Here is a 24,972-nt window from a genome sequence, read left to right on the forward strand (position 1 = left end):
TCAGAAAAAAATGAACTAAAATCGGGTGCTAAATCTCGTGCAAATTTCCTGTTTTGTTGTAGTGTGAAGAGAACTATGGCACAACTTCTAGAGGCAGCTCCAACACACACTCTTGCACTAGTGGATGACATTAATCATCAGAATAATGGTTGGACACATTCCTATGGCATAACACACATTTTGATTAAACTCGACACTTATGTCATAAATATACATATTAAGTGTCGCACTTGGAAATAAGTGTTTCTTTACTATCGATTCACTGTATACATGTTGATTTTGGGTACTGAACATGTTCAGATCATGTGTTGTATTGTATGTGTCTGTGATCATGTTTACGACTTGTCGTATGAACTTACTCTCATTTTCTTATGTCATTGATCCCACATTTAGTCAATTTTGGAGTTCTTCTAGTCCTATCAACTTGCACAATTCATCATTGATCCCTTAGCCTCCTCCTCCAACTATGCATTGCACATTTCCAAGCCATAGTGATGAAGTCTTACCCCCTAGAACTGCACATTGCATAGTCATAGAGGATAGCATCCTTCCCCTGCGCATTACGACTAGTACAAATTAAGAGATTAGTGACTACGCCACTAAAAAAGTTAGTCACCATAATTATTTCAAGTGAATTACTACTAAATTCGAGCAATTTTAAGTGACCCAACTAAAAAATACTAACTTAAACAACTAATATAGTCTAGGGATAAAATATACGACTAGATAATAAGTGACCTAACTAAAAATGACTAATGTAAATGAATAATTTAGTCCAAGACTAAAATATATGACTAGATAATAAGTGCCAAAATTAAACTTATGATTAATGTAAACGACTACTATAGTCCAAGAATAAAAATATGACCAGCTAACAAGTACAATAAGTACATGTATTAGTCATTTATGCTAGTCATTTTTAATTGTGTCACTTCGAAAATGGAAAATTGCAATGATACTAAAGTGTTACATTTAGCTAAATTTTAACACTGCAGATGGATTCAAAGACTCCTTTAAGACCATCTTTGAATCCATCTATAGTGTTAAAATTTAGAGACAAAGGGGTATCTGAATCCATCTACAATGTTAAAATTTAGAAACCCCTTTAAGGGGGTCTCTAAATCTGTCTACAATGTTAAAATTTAGGTAGATTGATACAATTACCCCCTTAAAGGGGTCTATGAATCCATCTATAATTTTAAAAGTAAAACAATTTATATAATATAGAGTATAAGTTTACAATATATAATAGTTGTATGCTTCCTTTCGAAGGAGGGACAAGAAAGAGAGTTTGAAACTCATATACAAGGGGATTAAGGGTTAATAGGAATTTGTTCCTCACATCTTAGAGAGATGACACACTATTTTTTGTGGGGTTTTTGTGATGTTGTTACATACCGAGGTTGATAATTGCACTAGATTCATAAAGAAAATGATTTTATTAATTCGAATTCAAAGTATGTTAATTCAAAATTGGCCAATTAATATAAATGTAGATTACTCTAAAGCCATATTATTCTATAAATAATTCTATAGATACATGCATTACAAAAATGTGCACAAATTCTAATAGTCACATTCTTACAATGTGCACACACTACCATTAGAAAACCATACATACTAACAATTCTTGTGGCTCTTTATGTAGAATAACATATCTTGACTCCCATGTCCAAGTTGAAATCTAAATATCCCTTAGAGAGTATCTATGTGGTTGTTTGAGGGTTACTTCGTGTTCCTTCAACTCTAGAAGCTTATTTAGGGCCTAAGGCCCTCTTTTCTCCTCCCCTCGAGATAGTACTTTCCCCAAGACCCATTCTTATCATGTAGACATACCAATGGTGACAAATATCCCCCATAGAGGCCAAATATCCCCTAGAGATGTCTTCTATGGTAATTCAAATACTTTTTCAACAATATTGATCATGGGAAGATTCAAATATGAACCAAGCACCTTATGATCCTTCCTTGACCATGCTTAAGGCCCCAAGTTCCATACATGGTGCAAAAAAACTCCTAATGATATTGAGGCCAAATTTAGAGGCCACAAGACCCAACTATGGCACACAAAACCTTCAAATAACACCCATAACACACCTGAAGTCTATATATATCTTAGATAGGACACATGTGGTGGTTTGAGGTTTTATTCACATCCATTGAACTAGAGAATTTTTTTTAGGGACTAAGGATATTTTTTTCCTCCCCTATCCATCATAGAGTCTGTAAAACCCATTATTATTATGAAAACATACTAATTGTGCCCATATTGCCATTATAATATCTTGTTCATAGATATTAAACATGAGAAATACTTTTTTTAGGCCTAAGGCCCTTTTTTATTCCTTGGTGAGATATAAGCCCCAGATCCCTTATATGATGTGGAAAACCTCATAATGGAACCCTTATCCTAAATGGAGGCCTAAAACCAATCAAAGAGGATATTTTCCATGCAGTATAATCCAAAGAAGATTCATTGTGGGCTCGAGGCCATTGTTTTCATCCCTTTCCCATGGTACACACCTAAGACCCATTCTTACTATGTAAAGCATACTAATGACACTAAATATCCCACATAGAGGCCTAAGAGCCCCTATGGGGGTCATGTGTGGTTCTTTGAGAACTAATTCACAAATATTAATCATCAAATATTTAAATAAGGCCTAAGCCCCTTATGTTCCTATTTTTATGAAGCCTACACTTCTAAGCATCAGATGTGATTTGAAATCCTCCTAATTTCATCAAGGTCTAATGATGAGGCTCCAAGACCCAATCATGGTGTGCAAAACCTTTGAATGGTAGACACATTCCTCCTAGAGGCCAAAGAATATCCCTTAGAGAATATAACCAATGTGGTGGTTTGAATCCTTTTTAATGGCCACTGATTATCTAGGACTTATGTCCTTTTTTTTTTAGAATCTCCTTCCTTGGCCATAGTAAAGGCCATGAGACCTATTTCTATTATGAAAAACATAATAAATGCCTATATTCCCATCTAGATGTCTTGTTCATGGAAATTGAGCATGGAAAAGATTAATTTAGGGATTAATGCCCTTGTTTTCCTCTCCTAACCATAACATATACACTAAATCTCATAAGTGGAGAGAAATACCTCATATGGTGCCCATATCCCAACTTAAGACTAAAGATCCATTAAATATCTATGTGGTTTTTAAGTCTAGCTCATAACCCTTGAGAGTAAAAAGATTCTTGCAGGGCCTAAAGCCCTTGTTTACCTCCCCTTTCCATGGTAGATTCCATGACTCCTATACATGGTGTGAAAAAAATCCTACTAGAGTTGATATACTATATATTCCTAATATATAAAGGACTAAGGCATTTTTTTCCTCCCCTCATATTAATTCTTATGATGGCAATAATAGAATAGTGCCCACATTGCTAGTCTATGGCCCTTTTCATGTCCATTGGTAAAGGACTTGAGAGTTATTCCAAGCATGTAAAATGTAGTAACGTTGTGCAAATATCAGTAAATATAAAGGCCCCAATAAAAATTCCTCCATTGGTCATGACCTCTCATAATGCTAAATTTGGGAATTGGCCTCATTGTGATAGGTTTAAGCTTAGTTAAAAAATTTGATAATTGTCAATCCTTTAGGAGGGGGCATGTTATCATACCTTCCTATGTATATGTTGAAATCAGAAGAAACCTTGACATGATTTCAATGTTGAGTCTTTTAATTTGTCTCAATACCCAAGAAATGATGGCGACATAAATAACTATAGCTTAAAGAAGGTTATACTCTTCGACACACATAAATTAATATCATTGCATATGAATACTAATTACATTTGTTCAAATTTAAGTTTTACATGTTAAATGGTTTATATACAACTTAATATATTGTTTATTTTTATTGAATCCTTAATTTAATACTATGAATAATTTTTTGTTTTAAATATTATTATTGACATTTAAACATTAAACATTTAGATAGTGCATATATAATAATTTTATAAGCATTTTTAGCCTATACTATTATTAATGTAATTGGCCAAATTTTAAAGTGGTAATTTCTACTTTTTTTAAAAAAATTCTTTTGATGGGGAACTAACAACCTCTCCAAATATATGCAATAGCCCGCAAGCCACATATATCAGAAACTCATAGTTCAACTTAGGACTGAGATGTATGGATACCATAGGAACTGGAGCTGGGATCCCAAAATCCAATGGGACGCCAGTCCTTCTGACCTTACTATGACAAGCCATTTCATTGGGGACTTGAACCCAAGTGGATGGGATGGAAAATCATCATACCTACCACTCAAGCTAAGCACCCTTTGATGATAAGTTCTATTTTTGAGATGCCTTTATAAATAGGCATCAGGGTTGGGACCTCAGAATGAAAAATTCCAATGAACACATGTGCATACTATTTGGAAATTAGCAGAAAAGGAGAAAGAAAGTGATGGAAATGGCTAAGAATCTATTGGAAGGTATTACAATTTTCTTTTCCAATATGACTCAATTGATTCCTTCACATCTATAAAATAATTTTTTCAAAACTCATTCATGTACTTTTCCCTTACTGACCATAATGATTAGATTATTTATCATATGTCATCATTATCATTGTTTTTATTTTAATATGTGCTTGTGAGGAGATTTAGTACCCATGTATTTCAATACCGAGACAAGGGTCCAGTTGTTCTATTAACAATAATAAGTAGCATGTAAGACCCCTTTTCATTTTGTGTTCATAACACCTCTTCCTCATTCTCTTTGGCTTTAAACAACTAGAGAGCGCCATGGATACCAACAATTGGAGGAACAAGGATTCCAGAAAAAAGATCGGCAATAAGATGTGCCCAATCGACTCACAACACCCATCTTTTTGGATTTTGTTTGTGTTTTCAATCTTCTCTTTGTGGATGGTCCAATAGTCATTTGTGTTCATTGTTTGATAATAGTTTCGGCCACCGATAATTCCATACAGATCTGTGTACAATTGAGTAATTTCAAATAGTTTCTAGGAGAGGAGGGATCTTGTTATGCTCAAATTGAATAATTTAATACAACTTGGTATCACTCTCTGTATGAAATGATTACCAAGTACTACTACACATTTTGGGTTGAGGTTAATGCATGTATTGATTATTAAAAATGACTATTTTTTTCCTAATGAAATATCCAGGTAGATCCACCCAAAGGGATCATTTTGCTGTTAGTTTATTAGCAGAGCCAAACCCTAAAGGCATCAAGCAGAATTGACCTGTCATCTCCAATTAGCTAGGTAATTTTAGCAATGGGAACTTGATCAATTGAATTAACCCTCGATGCTATTGAAATTGACTATTTTTCTTAATACCTTGTAAGGAATTTTCTGTAGAGGGGTCATCCATTTGTTTGATTGAGGCTTCTGAGACCTTTTTATTCCCAAAGATACATAAATAGTTTGCAGTATTCTCATCCCACAGAAGGAATGATTCAAAATTCATATGGATAAGTGTGCCACCTCTAGGAATAAAAGGATTTTATCATTGAACCCTTAATTATAATGGATTTTGCTGACTTTTTTTCATTTTGGACAATTGGGGTTGAGATTGTGTAGAAAATTCCTAAGGTCATCACAATTGTTATTAGTAAAATTATAAATTGCAACAATAAAAAAATCATTTCACCGAGATGCACAGATGGAATGATTCAATGTCCTTATGGATACGTGTGCCATCTCAAGGACTAAAATGCTTTTTTCATTGACCCCCTTTTTCTGAGGAAAACCCGGGTAGATCAACCCAAAGGGATCACATCCTGCCGTCCAAAATAGAAGACCCTAACCTCGAGGGCGTCAAGGAGAATTGACCTCGTGAGCTCTCATTGGTGAGGTACTTTGGAAATGGGAACTCAACCAATTGAACTAACCATTAAGGCTCATTGAGCCCCTTTTTAAAATGGCTTTGCCTGTTTTTTTCCTTTTGGATGATTAAGGTTGAGCTTCTGTAGAGAGTTTCCAAGGTCATTACAATTGTTATTAGTCAAATTATAAATGACAACAATAAAGAAATCATTGCATTGAGATACACTTTCTACAACACAGTACAAGGAAACTATGTAATTCTTGCCAGGTTCAACATGGAGTTGAAATGTGCCATTTGATAAGAATACAAGATGACATCCTTCTCAACTCAAGATCTATCATGAGAAGGGAGGGATCAAAAACCTCAAGCTAGAAACCTTTTTAAGATGGAAAAAAAACTCATGGAAAGGTTTACACCAGGAGGGATTTGATCCCTGTAGATTTAGAGTTTATAAGCAACCAATACGAATGTTCCAAGCCATAGTGAATATGGGTGCCTAATAAGCATGGTGTTATGATTGAGCCTAGAAATTCACCAATTCAAAATAAACATTGAAGGTTCTCAAGTATTGTGGTGTGTTATTTGGTTCAATTTGTGTTGTGTGCTTGTCTCTTATTGTTTATAATTCCGATGTGTAATCCATGCCTTTTAGTTTGCTAATCAAATAAAGAACTACAAACAACCTTTAAATTGAGGTTTTTCATCTCCACATCTAATCCTCAAACCACAAAGATAAACAATCCTCAATGATAGGGTTCAAACCATAATTACATGTCTTTACCATGCACATAATCCTTGAATTCAGCCGAACGAAATGTTAGTATGAAAATACAATACATAACTGAAGTACTAATTGTTGTTGAATTATCTTGTGTGCTGATAATACATTATTAGGGTGCCATTCTTGAAAAAGTTGTGTATTTGCAATCTATTGGAGCCTTCATGGTTTTTGGTTCCTTCAACTTGAAGTAGTTAGGGAAATATGAATAGTGGACAAGGATTGTAGTTTGGTTAGAGTAGCAAGCCCAGTTGGCTTCATGTCAAGATTAAACGTGTTTATTTGCTAGTTTTGGATCAGGCCAATTAGACTACTATAACTCTAGAATACAAATTTAATTCGATCAAATAAGCCCTATTTTCATTGAGAAATAATTGAAATATAGAATGGTTAGTGTTCAACTTGAATTCCGAGCCCTGAATTTTTTAGTCCAATTTACTTGATTGTTCTATTTACATGTTACTATTTAATATGAACCTTATCAAAGTTGAATTATCTTAAACAAAGAAATAAAACCGTTTGAACCTTATTAAAGTTGTGTAATATTAAACAAAAACATACAAGTGTTTGAATCTTATCAAAACTCTACAATCTTAAACAAAAAAACATATCGTTTTCAAATTTGCAAAAGTTCGTGTAATTGGTTGGTTTTTCAATAAAAACCTCAGAAGTTGGTTTGTAAGGCTATGTTTTTGTGTGAAAAATGGACACTCTTCGGAAACACATGCCACATAAAGGTCCAAATGCCATGAATGAAATTTATAAAATTTCTTTGCAGTTTGAGGATAAGATATATACACAAGCTGCAAGTCAAGTGTTATTCCCCTCAAATTTGAATTGTTCTGAAAATTCTCATCTTTCTTTCGAGGATGGTCCATTTTATCATTTTTCATTTTTACGAGATGGAACTGGTGAATTAGTTTCTTTATTTTGAATCAAGTGCATTTTTAATGAGTGTCTTGTCTACAATTATTACCATATAGTTAGATCTCCGTTCACCCAAGGAGAGATGACATTACCATTTGAATGCATATTGACATTTTACTTTGCTATTTCCTTGTTGCAATGGTTTTTTTGGGGGGATGTTGATGTTTTGCCTATGCTTTGTAGAAAGACTATCTACAAAAAATATCTCTCAATAAGCTATCATTAGAATCAAAAGCTATTTAACCTTCTATTATGGGTAGTTCTCCTGGTGAGAGCCAGCGACCTCTGGATCCAGGTGAGAGCACATACAAAAAAGGTTAATCTATTATAGAAAGCATTGGTTCTATTAGTTAAATAGAGCTTTATTTATTTGAACCATTTGTCTGATATGTGCAAGTAAGTACATATTTCTTTACTAGGATGATTCAAAAACACATTATTCTTACAAAGTTTGGATTTTTGTAGTTTGTCAACATATTGTGCAAGACGTCTGGGTAAACTGCATAACAAAATTTCTATTATGCCATGTTCAACCAATATCATTAGGGGCCAAATATTGAAAAATAGGTGGAGGATGCATGAAGAAAATATGCAGCGCTATGTCACATTTTGGTTGATCTCCTCAACCATCATTAGGGAGAAAAATATGAAAAATAAAGGGAGATGTAGTTGCATGAAGCACAATATTGCATACTATGACTGTTGGGTTTCGGTGTTTCTCTTCAACCATCATCATGAAACAAAATATAGAAAATAGAGGGAGGTGCAGCTTCATGAACCACAATATTTAAAACCAAGGCTATGAATGTTGTTTTCTTGTTGATCTTTTCAACCATTACTATGAAGAAAAATTTGAAAAATAGAAGGACATGCAATTGCATGTATCACAACATGCAACACTATGCAACACAATTTGTAGCACTTATAACATTGCATATTGTGCTTCATGCAACTACAACTCCCAATATTTGTCATAATTTTCTTCTAACAATTGTTGAAAAGATAAAATGAAATGTGCCAGGATACAAATTTTATTATGAAATTTACCCAAAAACCTTGCACACTATACATTATTCTATTTAATGTTAGTATTTAAACAAAGGATTTAACTGAAAAGTTAATTATTATTATTTAGTCTCTTTTTTTACCACGTTCACATTGTAGGGGGGTGACGCCAAAAAAAATTAGAAATCAACCACAAGCTTCCAGAAATATTCTTCCATTGATTGGGTGACCTCAACCACAATAACCATTGCTCCAATAAAATTTTCAAAAAAACATATCTGCAAGTGGAATGTTGAGCTTTCCTAGTTTGGCACCTCTCCTGTCTTCGATTCTTATGTCAATAATATCACATAACTCAATTAATATCTCAACGGGTCAAATTTTACCTTCTCTTATTGCAAATAGTCAGAGGTAGTTACAATCGAGACAAGAACAACACTAGCAACAAGTAGTTCAAAAACATAAACAATAAGAGTTGCAACAAAGGCTCTAGACAACTGGTGGATTTTGTAGTAGCAACAACAAAGTTCTAGTGAACAACAAAAACAACTCTTACAACCACAAGGGCTCTCAGAGGCATCTTCTAGTAAACCCACTCCCCTGTTTCATTTACATTTTATGTACCTTATTCCCATTTGGATTTTGTTTAAGGATTTATTAAATATCAATGTTAATTATCTATCATTTCCACTCTATAGATATTGTGCATATTTGACTTCATTTAAGCATAGAGGAAAGATATACATTTGGATATTCTTCTGATATTTCAGATTAATAAAAGTCTTATGTCACCTTATATGGTCTAATTATGGGTTTTCCAACATCATTTGAGTTTCTAGTTCAAACTGGACAATCAACTGTTGTTGACTGGAAGGAAAAGGTTTATGAGAGAGTAATATACAATGCATTCTAATTTTTCTTAACATTTACAATTTTCTTGGAGGTCATTTGCATTGGTCTTTTTGTACATATCTCCATTCTTTCACAATGATCAAACTTCTATATGTTAGCCTAAGTTCTCTTTCTATAGAGAGTATTGATGTTTTGTCTAATTGGGAAAGTTGCCACATAAATTTACCATTTAATTGTTAATAAATATGAATCAATAAAACAACCCATTAAGATATGCCTTGACATACCTATACTATATGCTTTTTTTTCCCTCTGTTTCAATATAAGTGTTTGGATAATTTTTTTCTTTCGAAAATGCATCTTATATTTATTTGTTGAGAAATAATGTCTATAATAATAACTTTGCACTATCTAGCCAAAATATGATTATATATAATATCTTCCCTACGTAAGTGAGGGGAGCCAACATATCCACTTAACTCTCAATATTCTAGAGAGTTTATGTACATTTTCTTGAGATTGGATGCTTTGAAAAATCTTTGGTGTCTCAGGAACAAAAAAAAGTGAGAAATTTTTATATTCTTTGTGAAACTACACAATCTAAAGGAGATATATTATCCATAGATACAATAATCATTTATAAATATTACAATGAAATGTGAGCAGGTGTGCTCCTTTTCTTCCTTAGTTGTAACGACTTTGACCGTTTCCAAATTTATAAAATGGCATGGTGGCATTATGAATATATTACAAGTGAGATGTATGCTTATGATATTGCAAGAATAGGTTGGGGTTGTTTTGACAATGAAATCCATGTAACCACCATTAATGGTGATAAATTTTTTTTTAACTTTTCATGTATCCAAAATGAATATCAATGGTTATGATAATTTAGTATTTTAGTTAATTCTAGCCTGAATGTTCATAGATTTTTTTTTAATCAAGCAATGGCACCTAACCAATATGAAAAGCTTAAGCACTATAGACAAACATTGCAACATATGATGCAATCTCTTCAAGTATTGAAGAAAAACATTCCATAAACATTCCATTCGGGTTTAAACAGGATAAGGTTAATGATTTTGAGAAGAAAATTCAAACTATTATGAACTCATTTAAGTAGAGAAATTCTGCTCCACACAATAGATACCAACAAATTGAAAATCATGTTTTTAGCCAAGTGCAATCTATGCAACAACAACCACAAACTAAGTTATCTCAGATGCAGGAACAAGAAAAACATGTTAATCAACTCCAACAGATGAATTTACAACCTTTTGTTACTTCAATGCAATAAAAAACTATGGCACCTATTCAGCATGGTTCCATCCCTTTACATCAATCTGGTGTACAAACATCACAACAAAATGTTTGGACTATAATGAAGTGTGCTGCCAATCTAAGTTCAATGCAAGGAACTAGTGTAGCTACCTTGCACCATAGTCCAGTAAACCATCTTCAAAATATTAATATTACTTCTCTTCAAAAAAATAATTCTCCTTTTTAGCATAATAGTATTAGCTCCATACAACAGTTTGGAATCAATCCTTTACAACAAAATAATATAAATACCCTAAAACATCACCACCAAGCTCTAAAGAAACAAGAAATGCTACAAGAAAAAGTCAGGATGCAACAACAATGTCATATTCAACAACCCCTACTGCAAAAACAACAACAACAACTTGAACAATGGAAGCAACAAATCCAACAACAACAACAAGTTGTTCAGTTGCAAGTTGAGTTTCAGGCACAACAAATGGCACAACTTCAAAAAATTATTGAGTTGAATAATGGATCGAGGATGAAGTAGTATTATATTAAAAAAGAATTTATGCCACAATTGTACCATCAATTAAATCATTTTTAAGATTGTAAACAACAACAACAACAACTTAAGACCGGATCAATACTTTCTTTTTCTTCACCTCAACTTCTCTAGGTTTCTTCTCCACAAGTTTCCTAGCATTCATCTCCATAGATAAATCAACAAAGTCTAGTACCATATTCACTTCAGGTTTCCAAAGTTGGAACTCCCATTTATTCGGTAACCTCGCCATTTATGCCTTCCTCGCCCTCTACTCTCCTACTCCCCTCACATCATATAGAAGATGTCGAGAAGTAGTCTTATTCCATTTATTCAATCTCAAATGTTGGAAATGCTTAGGGATTTTAGTAGCCCACTCCTATGCGAAACCATGCTCAATCTCTAGCTGTTAACACATCTGAAATTTCTACCTCACCACTATTAGCTGAATTTCCTCCTAGCCCATCTCAAAATACTATCAACCAATATGGACACCAAACTATTTCACATGCATCCCTAATGCAAGACAAGTCAAACACAAATGAACCCCCCTTGGAGCACTTGATAAAAATGGTATGAAAATGTCAAACACTTATTTAGTTTATATTTAAAAGGGATAGTTATTTCCTTTTAATTTTGTTCCCATTATTTCAACAAATTGGTCATGAAATGACTATTTGTTGTTAATTGCTATTGATACACTAATAGTGCAAGTTTCCTAACTTATGCAAATATCAGGTTCCATAGCCCATAGAGATGAGTTTTGTTTCAAATATCAAAATATAGATAAAATTTGATAATGCAAACTATATTCTAGTTGATCAATTGTGATATTACATATATACAAGAAGTGTTGTCTCAAGATAGGGAAACTATCTTGGACACACAATTAGTTGGTTGAGAGAATATCTTAACCACACACGAAACTAGGAACATATAGATATAACCACTCCTATAGAATAGGAACAAACTCCTTTACATAGAAAATCACAAGTGAGACAAGTGGAATTACATTTTCCAACACTCCCCTTTAATGACTACTTGTCTCGATATCAATATGCAAGATCTACATCTGGTCTAGTCTGGTAATTACACCTTGTACCTTGTTCATACAATTGTTTATGTCCATATAAAAGAACAACCATCTATCGGAATGCACGGGTTCCCAACCGCTGCAACCGCCAGTCTACTAGGAAGTCCTTCAAATACATGGTTCATCCAACCTCTCGATGAACCCCATATAAATATCAAATGTCAACTCATGGAGTCTAAAACTAATACATCCCACCCAAGAGTATCCATCCTGTATGACACCCTCTTCCAAGGTGTTATAAATCTCTAATATAGAGAACACATAACAATGGGTATGCATGTCTCTCTAGTTCTTACAATAGGTGCATAAAGCATTTCAATGACCACAATTAACCATTACAAAATAATAACATGTAGATTTTTTATAATTACAATGTGTGACTCACAATACATCATCATCATGAGTCTATTCCACAAACTCTAACAAAATTTCACTTCACTTTCCAACATTCTTTAATCTTTGATGCAGGTCTTCTAATGCCATCTTTAGTCTCATGTCTTCATCATATACTGCAAATTTGTGTATTGTTGGAATGACCAGTTCCAACACACACTCATAATTGTGACAATAGTTGGTTAGACTGATGTCACTTCAATAATAACTAGAAATACCATGACACGACATACTTATTATGAAAATCAGTAGCATTAGCTCCAAAATCCTGCATTTAACTTGATCAGACACTGCTGGCACCTTTATGATTTGACTAGCGATTTCCAACTACCCAATTAGATTTTGTGCAGCTCGAGCATCTTCAAGTTTTGTAAATTGAACAAATCCAAAACCCTTGCACTAGTCAATCTCGGGATCAATAGAAAATTGAACAAGCTCAACGACATCAAAAGGATTGAAAACCTGCCAAAGATGATCCTCAATTATGTTGAAATGGATATTACCAACATACAATCTTCTGGTTCCACCAGAATAGGGCCCAATAAAACCACCACCAGCTCCAATAGCTCCAACAACATTTGATTGAACTAGGTTTATTTTTTTTTCAGCTTTTGATGGTTTCACCATAAAGGCTGACTAAGCAACAAGTGACCAGATAATTCTATTGCCATTGGAAAGACATAATCATAAACAAAAATTATTTGTAACATGCAGCATCCAAAAAAACCTTAGCATCGATGGTTTTGCATGGGAGTACACCAGCATCCTGGGTCAGTAATCCAACTTTGGTAGGAAACTTCACTACCTGGCTCTATGCTTTTATATATGTAGAAGATGTTGTTTTCCAAATGGCGTGACATATGCATTGTTCTACATCATATCTGACTTGTGGCTTCTATTTAAATTTCATACAGGCATTTCAACGTGGTTCTCTAAATAAAATGCTCTCCAAAATAGTCTCTAAAAACGAAGATATGGTGTGCATTTCAATATATAAAAAATTGGAATTCACGATTTCATTGTTGATGTAATAAACTTGCAACCAATATTATAATTTTCATGCGATAACTATTGGTATTTATATTATGGAATTTTAGTTCGTTATTATTAGATGATGTAATGGGAGTCTCGAGGTTTATGTCTTGTGGGCAGTGATATCCTCCATCAAGTCACATTATAATACATATTTTTTTTGAAAGAAAATAAGTATTCATTGCAAGAAATTAGGTAAAAGACAATGCAGAAATGCTCTAAGGATGTAAAGGAACAATAAGTTAGAATTAATGATATTGGTCGGGCTATTGAGCCATATGTTTGAATGGTCACTATTACCATTAAAATTTGATTGATAATTAACTTATATAGTAGGAGCATATATCTAGGAGTTGGTTAGAGAACTTGAAGGGGCCTTAATTTCACTTATTACATTACAAGTCCCAGGGTTGATTATACTCTTGTTTTATTTAGCGAATTTATTGTGGATTTGAATTCACCATCTCTTTATTACATATTGGAGGATCAGTTACTAGTGATTGCATTGTGCATATGCAACTTAGAAAATACACTAGTACAAAATGGCTAATTAGTTACTAAAACAACGACTAAATTTTGTATAAAAATTACTATTTTTCAGTCGGTGACCAATAGTAGCTAATTTACAGTATCTTATAACGCGACCAAATTTTAGTCGTTTTTAGCTTAGTCATTAATTGATTGTCTCGATTTTATCATCTAGCAATATATTTAGTCATAAATTTGGTCATTAATTTAGTTATTAATTTAGCCATTAATTGCCATAATTAATGACCAAATATACAACAAAATATATTACTATATGATCATTTGAGAAAACCAATTAATGACTAAAGAAATATGACCAAAATGTTGGTCTTGTTATAAAATATTGTAAATTAGCTACTAATAGTCATATATATGAAAATTTTAGTCGTCGTTTGAAACCAGTTAATGACCAAAGAAATATGACTAAATTTTTGTCATGCTATAAGATATTGTAGATTAGTTACTATTAGTCGTATATATGTAAAATTTAGTTGTCATTTGTAATGAAAAATTAATCATTTGCAGTATTCATTTATACTTTTTTGGTAGTTTCATATTCATTATATAAACGACTAATTTAGTAGTTTATATTCATTTCATTTATTTTCATTAATAATCATTATAAACGACTAATTTAGTCATATATTCATTTCATTTTTGTTCATCATTAATCAATATAAACTACTAATTTAGTAGTTTCAGATTGATTCTATGTGTTCATTATTAATCAACATAGATTAATTAGTATGATTTTGCGACTAAATTGAAAAAACATCATACAATGTGAATTGGTTCATCTAATATGAGAATTCAAAATTACATATGTTAGTTAAAATACTAAACAATATCAAGTGCAACTATAAATAATTTCAACCATAGAAATTATGTTATATGAAATGTCGAGTATTACAATATGAGTTTCCAACTTAACATTGGTTGGACTATAATTTACACATGAAATGTTGTTTCATCACTATAAAACATTATCATTGTGTTGTCAAGTCATTGTAGGTGAATTCACCAACTATGAAGACTTGAAAATCAATCTCTATGTGTGTGTCTTATGTGAGATATTGGCCTTAAGGGTACCACTAGACCAGCTCTCTTCTCTCTCTCTTTTTGCATTTGTCGCTCTAGTGTTAGTGTTCTCCTCTTTCATCAAATCCTACTGCTTACCATAATACTGAGTTCCTTTTCTGAAAACAAAAGAACTTAGAATGCAGAGTGTAAGACATGAAAGATGATGAACACTAGGATATAAATGAAATTAGACTATAATGGATTTATATTACATATACCTCAACATCAACAATGTTAAATCCATTCTTCCCCATAAGAGAAAGAAACTCGAACAAGTTTACTTTAGTTGAGCAATAGAGGCCACTATGTGGCCAGATGACCTATATAAATAAATTAAACTCACCATAGAAAATAACACCTTAACTATAACTTAGTATTCAACCTTCAAGGAAAGCTTAGACATAATCATGCCAACTAAGTTACATGCTAAAAATCTCAAGCTATAAATAACTTGCTAAAAAAAATAATCTGAGGTGTCATGTCTAATCCTTGTCATTTTATTCACAACAACAATTTGTTGTCTAATGCATGAACTGTTGGCATTATGACACAGGTTTGGCGCTATGGCATAGGTGTTGTCCTTGATGGCAACTCACTCTGGTGATAGATCACAGTTCAGGCTCTCAGAATGAAGGAAAAAGATATATATGCAGGTTCCCCTTGACCAAGCCGCGTATACACATGGGTTAGACGTTCAAAAGATGCGTATGCGTACATGTGGGAGAACTTATTTTTGGTCCATGGTATTTAGTCCTTGGTATTTGAACCTATGGTTTTGGACCATGGTATCTTGTCCGAAGTGTTGATCCCAAGTATTGGGTCCATGGTATTGATTTGTTATGGTTTTGGACCGTGGTATTGTGAAAGGCCTAAGACTATAAAAGAGGAAGGAGATCATTAGGCAAGAACATCATCTGAATTATTGAATATCTGATAAAGAGCTAGAGCTGGAATACTGGTGATTGGGTTATGGTGCAGAGCTGGATCTGAATGAAGGAGGAACCTAAGCGCAAGGAGAAGGATAAGTTCTATTGATGGGTCAAAATCTTAAGGCTTGAATAATAGTATCTTTATGTGATTTTGATCTGTTAAATTTGGCGCATAACTTGATCTATAAATATGATAATCTGGGTATAACTGATGTCTGAATATTTGAAAGGATGAATTATCTTTTATAGATCTGTACGCAGGTTCAGTGAAGCAAAGGCGCGTATACACGCTGTTTCTGTAACTCAAAAGTGCGTATACGCAGGTTGGCCTTAATTCAGAAGCGTATGCACGCAGGTTGTATACATTGAAGTAGTGTACGTCTCTTGAAATATGTTCTAGCTGCTTTTGTTTATTGCTGCAGTGTTCTGGGTTCAGAATTGGTGTGTGGTTACTATTACTGTGTTCTGGGTACAGCTGTCAGAGAAGTGTCTATTTGATTCAGTTTTGATTGGTGAAAAGGAGATTGTTTGATACAGAGATTCTTGATGTTTGATTGATGTTATTCATGGATCCAGTTTGAAAATTTATGAAACGTGGTCCCTGGAAGAAAGAGAAGGTTGTAGCCTTCTGTAGGTTAGCACCTACATACTAGTACTTGAACTAGTACAAGAGCTAAGGGGATTGTAGCCCCCTTCCAGGAGAGGCTGGAGAACGAGAGAAGGTTGTAGCCTTCTGCAGGTAGAAGCCTGCGTACTGGTATAAGTCTAGACCAGTACAGAAACATTGTAAAAAGAAGTTTCTAATTAAAAGAAGATAGAGACGAATTGCAGCAGGTGGTTTTCACCCACATTGGGTTTCCACGTTATATCTTGTGTTCCTGTGTGTGACTATCTTCTGCTCTGTTTTACTGTTCCTGGTTACTGTTCTAATGCATAGATTAATATCTGTAGAATAAATTAAATTATAAGTCTGCATGGTATATGCTGGTTTCCTTATCTGTAGTTGTGTATATACATGGTTTTCACTAACTGAAGTAGCGTATATGATCTGGGTGTGAAATGAAAAATAATTGACTTGATAATACTGATTCACCCCCCCTCTCAGTATTATTTCCAACATGAACTTGGTCAAGTATATAAACAACATGTTTTCAAATAAAAACATGAAAGTAAACTTTTCTAATAATCATGAAAATATTTCAATACGAAATAGTTAAAAGGATTTCAATCAATATCATGTAATATTAATTTCATCTTCAAGCTTTGGTTGTTGTTTAAACAGACATAATACCAAGCACTTTCAATTTCATAGTTAAAATACAAAGAAAAATCGAAATAAATGTTCAAAGTACAATCAAACAATAAAGAGAGGATATCATGGAATGGGCATTGCAATTATAAAAAATTGTTTACCTGTCCATCAATATCTTATCATGCATTCCTAAAACATTCTCTTGCCCAAAATAACCATGAGGTGAAACAATCACAACATTAAAAACCATACAAATACTTACTAGAAACATTTCCAAAGTCGATGGCTGAAGTGCCTGAAGGATCTCCAACAAAAAATGAATCATATCCAAGACATGATCTCTATATTGTCTCCCCATCCTTTTTCCAATCATATTTCATGTAACCTTCCCACACTAGAGTCAAGTAACAATCAAATGAAGGAATTGACATTTGTTTTTATCTTTTATATTTATAAACTTTGAATATAATTTGTTTTGGTAATATATTAATTTGTTTTAAAGCCTTCCTATCATGAGAATGTATCAATCAAGTAGAACATCAGAAAAATTCACCTCAACGAGGTCCTCTAACAATTTCTACAATATCAATATTTGTCTTGCTATGATATCTTGGATAGAAAAAAGAACATATTTGCAAACGAAAAAACCATATATTACTTATGTTGAAAATATGTATATGGTGTATTCTTAGGTAACTTTTTAAGATGTCCCTCTACCTTTACCAAAGCGGATTCTAGCTTGGTTAAACTCTTTATCCTTTCATTCAACATCAATTTCTGCAAGATAAATGTCACAGATTATTCTTTCCCATTTCTCAACATGCTAGATATGATCAATTTAAAGTCACATAAAAGCAAGAGAAAACCATTATCTAACCAAAAAAAATAAACAAACAATGCCTCTAATAAAACTTCACACCTCATAAATTACTCTACCACGTGCTTAGACTAAAGGTGATATTCTTTGAATCATCTTTAGGTCATATTTAATGGGATATTCATATTTTTACCATGATTTCAATTTGGTGCTAAAAGAAATATATAAATCCAAGTTATTATCAGTGAACTTCAAGTATAATTCAAAAAAAAAATGTCATTATAAGGTATGGAGAGAGAAACATCTTCATAACTAGGATTCTCTATTTTAGTTTGGTTTGAGTTGAGTTGGTATTTGAATATATAGTTTTCTCTAAAGAAGTGAAATAGAAAGATGAGAATTGAAATAACCCTGTGAATTTTTAATTAATTCATATTATATATCTCTAAAGCAGCCAGGTCATCCTTCTCTACTATTTGATAGAGATTTATTGGCATAGAATAATAATGAATTAACTATCAAACACAACGATGCAATATATTAACCAAGGAAAGAAAAATGACATGGCTTTGGTATTTGTGCGCTCGAAGGAAATCCAACAATGGTTGGGTTCTTTCTTTAACATGAAATAGTATTGAAGACAAATGTTGGTTCATAAATTAACTCCATTACCAATAGGATATGGTTGTGTTGGGTAAGGAAAGGATGAATTGAAGGGCTCAAGGTCTAGCTCCAATACATAGTTATCCTTGTCACCTCAAGACGAAATGCGCCAAGTAGGACTTTCTCAAATATGAAGTCACTGCTCTCATTTGTTAAACTTAAAGAGTTAAGCTTCTCTGAACCCAGAGTTCAATAGGCAGAGAAGTAAGTGATATAGAAACTAAAGAGTCACATCCTTCCTTGCATATCACTGATCCATGGATATCAACAAGGGCCTTTATAAATTCAATGCCAAACATTGTTCTAGTTACTGTCACATCAATATGTGATGGTGAAAATTGAAAACTAGAGTCACGTTCTGCTATTGTGGTCAGTGGGGATATTCGATATTAACATGGTTGAACCTTGAAGCAGAAGTTTCCCATATCATCAATCCTGTTTAGTTGAGGCTTAACAACGTCTGGCCCATGTGTCAAGCCAACTTGATGCTTGCCATAATATCCATTTTTCACTAATTTTAGGGAACCACAAATATTATAATGTGTTTCTTCTATCTTTGGGATTGAAGCCATGTTTGGCACAACCATGAAATTCTCCAAACTGCTAAACTCAAAGTGATCCTTCTCAGCCTTGATTTTGTAGCGTGTTGATGTTGCATGATCAAGTTTGTAATATCCCTCGACATCTGTTGTAGCTCTTTCTCATCCATCAACTAATATCTTAACAGCTTCAAAACAGACTCCTTCAGAAGTCACCACAAGTCCTCCAACTGAGAAACCTGTGACCTGAAATGGTTGAGATATATTAAAATGACTATGCTCAATAAGAACCTCTATAGATTGAAGTGAAACGTCAAATATTGTATTCTCACCCTAGTAGAACGACAACAACCTTTATTTTCCACATGGAATAAAATTAAAAGAAAATTTCCCATATGCATCAGATAATGCATGACAAAGCACTTGATTTGGCCAAGGGGCTTCTTTGAGGGCACTTCACCTCATGGACATCATCTGAATAAAGGTACACATGAACACCTAAAATAAGGTTACCCTGAGAAACAACTAAGCCATCCATATCATAACTTGGGACGTAAAAGATGTCATATACGACCAGATTTCCAAAGCCCAACTCCATCTCTGGAGAGCCTCTTTGGAAAATTGTTAAGAGAACATGAGAATCATGTATTTGAAAGAGAATATTATAGAAAATATACTCTATAAACCTCAATCATTGTACCTCATGCGTAGCACCATCCTAGCTAGGATCGACATTAGGTATGACCTTGTATCTTCTTCCTTTGTTTAACAATTGGCTCACAGAGCCCGCTCTTTCCACTTCTTCACGTTTGATTTCATGGAGGGCTATTGTGTCCTCTAGACACTCATCCTTAAGGAATCTCCAAACTTATTCTGCGTATCAAATGAAGGCAAAGAGAGAAAAATATCATGGCCTTTCCTTTTTGAAAAAAAATGTAGTGGGATTTGATATGACCTAATATTTGTATACTTCTCGAGGATTGATGAAGTTTATATATTCATGATGGGAAGCAACCTGCCTATATCTCCTTGGAGTAATATTTGTAAACGTGTAACTGCCTCCTTGCAACATAAACACTTCATTAATGAGATCATTACTGGTGGAAATGAGTTCAACATTCACATTGGCACGACCTCCATTTATATCTGGACAACTTTCTGCTTAGCCCCCATCACTCTCCTAGAAATAGTGAACCTAGTGAAGTGAAAATTGATGTCGGCCTACATATTCACCCATTTAAGATATATTCACCAAGTCAAGGAATATGAATATTTCTGATGTAATTTTTCCACTCGATAATCTTAACATCAAATCCGAAATTGTCTCATTCATCTTCACATCAAATCCGAAACTGTCTCGTTCATCTTTAGAGAGCTCTTGAAACAATTTTTCAAAATTGTATCGAATTTGCATAAATATATTAAAAAAATTATTAATGTATGTTGCTTGATTACCAATCAAAATGTTTAAAACAATACAACACCAACAAATTTGTATTTCATCTCCATTGCACATAATTCACCTTCCTTCGTAGAATGCATATGGCTCGTAGATCTTTTCCAGGTGCTTCAATTGTTGTAACATATATTTTGTAGATGATCTTGATAACCCTGCTATCTACAATATGACTATCAGTTTGCAATGATTCATTTTATGTATTTTTTTTAAATTTATGGTGAATCAATAATCCTTTAGATTAAATAACAAATCTACTCCTTGAACAAAGATTATATGCAGAAATTATATACAAAACAAAATTTACATGAGTAAATTTTTAACTTTTCAAATTTCACTTATATTCATCAAAAATTTCGAGTAAGAAACATAGAGTATCGTTACAACTTATGTTGTTTGGTGAACTAACTTCTATGTCCAGAGCCTACCCATAATTCTCCATAGTATTAACGTAGGTCAACTGTTTCAACAATTTTACTGGGTTAGGGATTACATTTAAAATGTTCAAATATCATTTTTAAAAATTCTTGAATTGTTATGGGATTTACCACCAAAGAAGAAACCTGATAAACCTTTATGCCATGATTTCCTACATGTTTGACCATGGCTGCTAAAGTTTCATTAGCAACCATGTCTGCCGATATCCACAATTTGAATTCAACCAAAAAAATAACACATTTAAGAGAAAAATGATAATGGTTTTTTGGGTCGAAGTTTTGAAGACATATATGGAAGATTTGATCTCCCAAGAGAAATAAATAATGTCGAGAAGCTCCAGAAAATTCAAATAAATATGATTTAAATAATTAAAAAGTGTCAAATCTAAGTTTGGAACCATCTATTGCCATCTTCCAGATATAGATGAAAAACTTAATCTAATATAAAAAAAAATTAATATGGAAATACTCTACAAAATCTAAAATTAATTACGAAATGTTTTTTCACACTTTCTTAAGAGTTACTCACCAGATCTAGCACAGTATCCGGATCGGCCAAGAAGCAAGATAGTTGATCTTTCCCATAGTGCGTAACGATTGGATCAATCATTCTGCAAGCTCAATATTTGATTTAGCTCAACAAGGTTTCCTCAACTTTGTGAAGATTGATCCATCGACAATGGTTTGACCTTCCAGATATGTAACCAACATCTGAAGCACCCACCATGTCTCCATTACAAGGAACTTAGAATCTAAAAAGATACTAGATTTTTTCCATGTTTCATAGCTCACTCTCTTTGTCTAGTTGCCAACTAGTTGTAGCTAGTTCAATGCCGATAGAATCTGAAATCACTCTGATGGTTGAGATGTCAATTTTTAGGGGCACCAAACACATGGATCCACTGAAAATCCAACCACACAATCTGGATTAGTGTTATCCTCCCATAGATTTGGATAGGTGTTACCCTAGTGGAAACAATACCAGATGTAAATAATGCCTTTACATTGCCAATTATCAAGGCAAGATGATCTATAACCCCTAAGGTTTAGGGAAAAATCACCCAAAACCCAAAATTTATGCCAGTTTAAATTATTAAATTATTAAGTTATTTGTATTTCGAAGTTTAAATAAAATAATTACAAATTTCTTTACTCTCTTTGAAAATAGAAAGCAAAATTTCATTCAAATAATATTATTGTTGTATTGAGACTTTTGTGATCCATATCAAGTTTAAGAGAGATTCTTTCGGTGTAAATCACTTGATGTTTCATTTGTTGACGCATTTCGAACCAACAAATTGAATGAACAGATCAAGCTTTGCATGTTAAATAGAGTAGAACCTATAACGGCTAGATTTGACTGGTTAGTTGGGTCATGATAATAACTATTATTTAATTAGATAAGTTACCCCAGTTAGTTATAAAAAGGACCCTTTTTATACCCTCACCATTATACAAATGTATTAAAAAATAAAATAATAACCTAAATTAATTTAATTCGATAGTTAGTTAACAAAGTTATTATATCTAAAAATTAGAGTAACTAAAAGTTGGTTAAAAAAGTTATTAAATATATAAATAATAGAGCAATATATAAATAGCTAGATATATTCTTATTAAAATATAAGTTAAAGGGTTGTTTCATACCCTTATTTATAAATGAATTATTAAAAACAATCAATTATGAACTAGATTAAATTTAAAATAATACTTATTTATCAAAGTTAAATAAATATAGAGTAATATAAGGGTATGATAAAGAGTAATTTAAATTATAATAATGATATTATAAATCTATATTAAATAAAATAATTTAAATTAATGGTAAGTGAATTAAATCTAAAAATTAGAGTCGTTAGTTATAGGAAAATATAGTTATATTTATTGAAAATGGACTATTTTAAACACTTATAAATAAAATAATTAAAAATAAATTAATTCTAATTTAATATTTAATATATAAATATTAAAGTAATTTAAGGGAAGAAAGAAAACTCTAACTTTTACAATTTTATTTCAAAAATTAAGGTTGATTTAAGGGTTAAAATGATCATAGATTAATTTCCAGATTATTTTCTTTGCCAACTAAATCAATCAAAAAGAACAAAGGCCACAAGAAACAGAAGAGGCTAGTGTTATTGCTAGAGTGTCCCAATTCCATCACCAAAAATTTAGGGAAGCAATTGAGATTGAAAAAAGGCCGAACAATCTCAATAGGGAGGATGGCTGGAAGATCAGTAGTTGCTGGGTCCCAACCCTCTCCTCCTAGTCATTGTCTTCTTGTCTTCCCCTCCCTTTGTTTGGTTTTTTCTTTTTGCTTTTTAAAATTTCCCCTGGTTTTCTGTTTCTTGTGGCCTTTGTTCTTTATGATTGATTTAGTTGGCAAAGAAAATAATCTGGAAATTAATCTATGATAATTTTAACCCTTAAATCAACCTTAATTTTTGAAATAAAATTTTAAATATTAGAGTTTTCTTTCTTCCCTTAAATTACTTTAATATCTATATATTAAATATTAAATTAGAATTAATTTATTTTTAATTATTTTATTTATAAGTGTTTAAAACGGTCCCTTTTCAATAAATAGAACTATATATTCCTATAACTAACAACTCTAATTTTTAGATTTAATTCACTCACCATTAATTTAAATTATTTTATTTTAATATAGATTTATAATATCATTATTATAATTTAAATCACTGAATTTAGGCTTCTGTAATCCATATCAATTAAGAGAAGAATCTTCGGCGAAAATCACTTGATTATTTTATGATTATAGTATATTAGCTCACTTATCTTAATATATATTTATAAAATTGTCAATTTATGTTTATTTTAATAAGAAAATTAATAACCGAATTAACTGATTTGGAAAAAAATAAATAAATAAATATTTTGGTCTAACTAGCCGTTTCCTGGTCAAATCGAGCTGTCATTATTCTAGCCATTACCTGGATATTCTGCCCGATCTATTTATAATGCATAGCAAGATCTGCTCATTCAACTTGCCCTGACGATGAATGTGATGACCCCGTAAAAATGTAATTATTTAAAAGTTACTACAGCAAAAACTGAATTAGAATGATATTGAAGGATTTAATTCTTTTGAGAATATTCTGTTGATTTTACATGTGCACTAAAATAATGATTAAAAGAATTACTTATGAAAGTATTTGAATTCCCAAAAGAGAACTGGGAAAGAAAAGTTAGTTAACAAAACTAGAAATAACCACCTTCCCTAACTGGAAGGGTTTCCAGGAAAAAGGGAAGGTTGGTTGAAAGAACTCTGGGCTGTAGGGATAGGCAGAGAAAAAGAGAAAGGGAAGGAAAAACCCTGGAGGGACTAAGTCTGGTAAGGACCAGATAGTCAAGCACACAGTGCTGGCTTACTGAGGATAGTGATCCGGTAAGCGAAAGCTTGGGGGGAGACTCAGGTCTCGAAGGACTGGTCTCACGGTTGGGTGGATAACAAGCTTTACATAGAGATTTGGCAGGAGACTGGTTCCAGACTCACCTTATCAGTGGAGATCAGGTAAGTAACGGAACCCTTATGTCCCCATAG

The 24,972-nt window shown here is 32.7% G+C and overlaps 2 pseudogenes; both read left to right on the forward strand.

Moving 5' to 3' along the window:
• Positions 1 to 10,103: 10,103 nt before the first annotated feature.
• On the forward strand, positions 10,104 to 10,888 carry LOC149264747 (uncharacterized; annotated as a pseudogene).
• A 185-nt stretch (positions 10,889 to 11,073) lies between these two features.
• Positions 11,074 to 24,972, forward strand: part of LOC149264748 (mediator of RNA polymerase II transcription subunit 15a-like) — a 34,654-nt pseudogene continuing 20,755 nt past the window's right edge.

Source organism: Pinus tabuliformis, chromosome 6 (assembly GCF_031772625.1).
Source record: "Pinus tabuliformis cultivar Carrire ecotype Pingquan chromosome 6, CPIR1, whole genome shotgun sequence".
NCBI classification, from domain to species: domain Eukaryota; kingdom Viridiplantae; phylum Streptophyta; class Pinopsida; order Pinales; family Pinaceae; genus Pinus; species Pinus tabuliformis.